Raw genomic sequence first — 6,000 nt, forward strand, 5'->3', positions numbered from 1 at the left:
CGATAACCATCGATTCAGGTAGATCTTCCTTGACATCCACGCCAACCATCACCCTCACAAACTGCCCTTTGTCACGATGATTCTTCGGATCATCCATATAGATTGGTTGACCAAACGAAGAACAAACTTTAGAGATAGAAAGTTCATTTCGATAGTAGACTGGTAAATCATAGATACATAACCAAACTGGCACCGTATTGATGATTGACTTGGTTTTGCGGGTTAGGCACTATTAATGACCATGTGCTTGTATCTTGATTCTCACAAGAGTTACTAAATAATAGCCCAATTCTCACTGTTGTGGCCTCACAACAACTCTCACTTAGGTGAGTCCTCCAAGGGTACATATGAACTATACATCGCAGAAATGGTTGCCTCAGACTCATTCAGGGTCCATACTCTTCCTAGTGTCACAGTACTTGGCACTAATGCCATAGGGATGAGCAGAAGAGTGTTTCCTCAAGATAGTGCTAAGATGAGTCATGCAATGTGGATTGTTTCCACCCATTGAACTTTCTTCACGGGATCTCCAGTCACAAAGGATGGGTTACCTCCATAGGTGACTCCCTTACGGGGCTTAAGCCTATCCCCCTCGACAAGTCTAGGATTACACTCCAAGATAGACCCTTGGTCAATTGATCAATGATATTTTTTTCAAATTTAACATAATCTAATGAAATAATTTTTTTATTTAATAAGCTCCTTACAAATTTATATCTGACTTGTGTATGTCTATTCATGTTTTTTTTTTTTTTTTTTTTGGTGTCAGATTGTTTTACAATGTCTATAATAGCTTTACAATCATAATGTAAAGATATAGCTGGTAAAGACTTGTTTACTATTGGTATATCCAACAATAAGCTCTTAATCCAATTAGCTTCACTACAAGTTGTGTCCAATGTTATAAGCTCGGACTCCATGGTACTTCTAGATATTAAAGTTTGTTTCTTTGAACTCCAAGATATTGTAGCTACACCTAGAAGAAATACATAACCACTAGTATACTTTATATCTATATTATCAGTTATCCAATTTGCATCATTATATCCTTCAACTACATTAGAAAATCCTTGATAACATAATGATTTCTCTATAGTTCCCTTAAGATATTTAAAAACTCTCTCTAATGCATCCCAATGATCTTTACTAGGGTTATGTGTATATCTACTAAGTCTCCCAACAGGATATACAATATCTGGCCTAGTTTTATTTGCAATATACAATAACGATCCAATCAATTGTGAGTACTTCAGTTGAGAAACGGGTTCTCCATTATTTTTCTTTAGGTGCACACTAGGATTATAAGGAGTCGATAATGGATTGGTATCAAAGTAGTTAAACTTTCTCAACATTTTTTCAATTGTACTCGATTGATTCAAAGTGATACACTTTGATGATCTTTCGAATTTCATTCCCAATATCACATTTGCTTCTCCTAAGTCTTTCATATCGAAATTTCTAGACAAATATGATTTAATATTCTTCACTATACTCAAATTTGTCCCAAATATCAAGATATCATCCACATACAAATATAGTATGATATAACCTTCATTATTTCCTTTATAGTGAACACATTTGTCAAACTCGTTTATCTTAAATCCTTAATTTAGTATCACTTTATCAAATTTCTCATGCCATTGTTTAGGAGCTTGTTTAAGACCGTACAAGGATTTGGCTAACTTACAGACTTTATGTTCTTGTCCTTTCACTATAAACCCATCAGGTTGCTCTATGTAAATTTCTTCATCTAAGTCTCCATTCAAAAAGGCAATTTTTACATCCATTTGATGAATCACAAGGTTATGAATAGATGCTAAGGCTACTAGTATTCTAATAGTTGTGATACTAGACACAGGTGAATAAGTGTCAAAGTAATTTAAACCTTTCTTTTATGTAAATCCTTTAGCTACTAGCCTTGCCTAGTATTTATCTATGCTCCCATATGGTTTCAACTTCCTTTTAAAAACCCACTTGCACCTTATAGCTTTATTTTCGGGAGGTAAATCCATTAAAACCCAAGTATTGTTTTGAATTATTGATTCAAACTCACTATTGATAGCCTCTTTCCAAAATGGAGCATCTATATAAGTTACAGCTTCTATATAAGTAGTAGGATCACGCTTTATTAATAATGTTAGGAAGTCATCTCCAAAATTCTTTTCTAATCTAGGTCTTTTACTTATTCTTAGTTCTTGAGTTTCAGATGAAGGACAATATAAAGAAGTTGATGGTCTATCAACCACTTAATTTTGAATTCTTGATTTAAAAGGAAAAATATCTTCAAAAAATGTGGCGTCTCTAGATTCTATTACTGTATTGTTGGATATTTCATTATTTCAGAGTATACTACTAAAAACTTGTTAGCACTACTATTTTGGGCATAACCCAAAAAAATAGTATCTATAGTCTTAGGTCCAATTTTCTTTCTCTTAGGTTCAGGAATTGCTACTTTTGCAAGACACCCCCACACTTTTAAGATTTTGAGGCTGGGTGATCTTCTTTTCCATTTTTCATATGGAGTCTTTTCATCATTACTTACAGTTACTCTATTTAGTATAAAGCATGCAGTTAGCATTACTTCCCCCATAAATTTTCGGGTACGCCAGAACTAATCAACATTGAGTTCACCATATCCAACAAGGTTCTATTTTTTCATTCAGCTACTCCATTTGATTGAGGTGAATAAGGTGGAGTAACTTTGTGTATGATTCCACTTTCCTCACAAAAGTTATTAAATTCTCCTAAACTATATTCACCACCTCTATCAGATCTAAGTCTCTTAATATTCATTTCTAATTGATTCTCCACTTCGGTTTTGTATAATTTAAATTTATCAAGTACCTCATCTTTAGTTTTAATCAAATACATATAACAAAATCTAGAATAGTCATCTATAAATGTGACCAAATACTTATTGCCTCCTCTAGTGGGTGGTCGATATGAGTCACACACATCACTGTGTATGAGTTCTAAGAGGTGGGTATTTTATTTTATTATTATTATTATTTTTCCCATTTATAGACTTACAAGGTTTCCTAGGTTGCTTGGCTTGTACAAAATATTTCACACTTTTGTTTGAAATCAACATAGGACTGGGGTACTAAATTGAGATCCATCATTCTTTTAATTTTTTTTTTTAATTTAAATTCACATGTCCTAATCTCTTATGCCATACGTCACAAGATTCAATAATTAAAATATGAGAAGTATTTTTATTGACTTTCAAAATTACATTTAATTTAAACAATCCTTCACTAATATATCATTTCCTAATAAATACATTATTTTTTGTAATAACAACCTTATTAGACTCAAAAACAACTTTATACCCTTGTTGTACTAAGGACGACCTACTAACTAGATTTCTCCTCACTTCAGGAACATGACGCACTCTCTTTAAAGTTAAAATCTTTCCATATGTCATCTTCAATTCCATATCTCCAATACCGTGTACTTGTGCGACCGTATTATTTCCTAGAGTTACACTTCCTTCACTTGTGTTTTGATAAGATTTAAAATAAGTACGATTAAAACAAACATGCATGCTAGCACTGGAGTCTAACCACCAATCATCATTAGGATACCTTAAGGAGGATTCACATGAGATTTCTTGGTCCAACAACATATTAACTTGATCTTTTGAACCTCTTTCATTCAAAATGGTCTTGGGCTTGCATGGCTCAGTCTTTTTGTAGTAGTAATCTTTTGCCACATGGTTGGTCCTCCCACAAACAAAGCATAATTTGTGATCACCTTTGCCTTTAGGATTTTTGGGTTTACTATTATTACTATTATTGTGGCGGAAGGTTTGATTGGTACGATGGTTGGTTTTGTTATTATTTTTGGAAATCCTCCCTCTAGGTTGGTAATGACCTCTATTATTAGAATGATTGGAATTTTTATTGTTTTCAACTAGGTTCACCTTAGTTGACTTATCACTTTGGTTGAATCTTGAGCTATTACTTTCTTCAACTATGATGGAATTAAAAACTTTGATTAATGTTAACTCTCTTTGCTTATGTTTAAGGGATCTAGAAAAATCAAACCAATTAGAAGGAAGTTTCTCAATTAGATATGACACTTTGAAATCTTCACTAAGTTTGGTGTCATTTTTCTCCACTTTTCTCAAATGATCTTGGAATATATGGATTTGTTCACGTACAGTCATATTATCTACCATTTTGTAATTATTGAAATTAAAGACCACAAATCGTTCTATACCAACATCGTTAATCTCATATTTAGCTTCTAGGACATTCCAAAATTCTTTAGTACTAGAGGTATGATGGTATATATCATAGAGATTGTCAGATAATGCACTAAGTATTCTATTGTGACAATGGTAATCAATTTGCTCATTTGTCATACATGAAGTAGTGGACTCTTCAGTGGTTGAAGTTTCAGTTGATGTTGTTGTTGAGGTGGAGACAATTTGGGTTTGCGATGGAGTGGCAGTGAGAGATTTTTCAAAGGCTGATAAAAGTCCTAAAACGGTTAGTCAATACTTCATCTGTTTCTGCCAACGCTTAAAATTTTAACCATAAAACTTATTAGGTTTAACACTATTAGCTTCATCAAATTTGGTCAACAATTTTTTTAAAATCCTAAAGGCAAAGTTGAATTCAACTTTCTGTAGAATTGTAATAAAAGATGTCACTATAGGATTCAACCTAATTTAGATTCAAGTAAATTTCTACAACAATAATAAATAACTTACATTTAATGAATAAACAGAAAACAATACGTTATAAAGTTAATGAAGACATATCAAACAATATGTTACAGTAAATTCCTTTGATAGCAGTCGGAATAGTATTATTATTTTTATTATTAAAATAAAACATATATATACACATAGAATTTCAAACACTTTGAAAAAGTTATATATATATATTTATATATTTGATGTATTGTATATTACAATTACTATTATGCAGGCAAGTGATAGAGTTTTTATAAAATTGCTACAAGTATAATATATATCTAACATACTACTTTTCTTTTATATATATATATATATAAATAGCAGTTTTAGATTGATGCCTTAGGACTAATAATATATAAATACTCAAATAACCCAAACACCAGTGTAACATATATTAATAGAAATTCAAACAAATAATAGTGAACAACATAATTTATCCTTATAATAATACCGCAAAAAAAAAAAAAAAAAAAAAAAAAAAAAAAAAAAAAAAATATATATATATATATATATATATATATATATATATATATATATATATAAAAATAAAAGAAAGCTCTCACCTGGGATATGGTGAGGCACGTATGGCACACGCTGTCCTAAAACTGCTATTTTCTCCCTATATGTAGGCGGTGATGGCTATAGCAGTTCCAAGATACAACCCCAATCGCTCGCAACCACTGACTCATCTATCAGCGCGTTGACAGGAAGTATATATATTACCAAGTCATGGATCAATTGCCCAAAAATAAAGTATTATAATAATGGTAGGTGAGGAAGGAAGAAAACTAAGAGAATAGTTTGATGCGTTGTTATATTTTTCTTTGAATTTCTGGACTCCTATTTATAGACTTAGGAGTCCAACGACAGTAAACAGAGTGTGAGAAATATATGCTAGAACGTTGAGAAATAATCGTAGCAACATTGAAAGTCCCAGTCTCAAAAATTTTAACTAAAAGGATTCCAGAGGAACCGTTCAAAGAGGTTCTGGAAATCTTTATAATATATTAACGAAAACTTCACAAGAAAGTTGTAGAAAATTTCATTTGAGGATTTGGATGATAGTTTTTAAAAAATTTAATATGTTATTTTCTATCTAAATTATCCTTATTTTTATTAAAAGAAAAATTGGACGTTTAAAAAAATTGCCACAAATAAATATTTCAATTTTTTTGAAAAAATAAAGTAACATAAAATAATAATAAAAAAACAGGATAAATGACATATTTTTCTTTGAGAGTAACGAAAAATAAAAATATTTTCAGCATTTTTCTAAAAAATTAATAAAAAAT

Source organism: Cornus florida, unplaced genomic scaffold (assembly GCF_030987335.1).
Source record: "Cornus florida cultivar Cherokee Brave unplaced genomic scaffold, ASM3098733v1 CherokeeBrave_3.0.0_Hap2_Chr02, whole genome shotgun sequence".
NCBI classification, from domain to species: Eukaryota; Viridiplantae; Streptophyta; class Magnoliopsida; order Cornales; family Cornaceae; genus Cornus; species Cornus florida.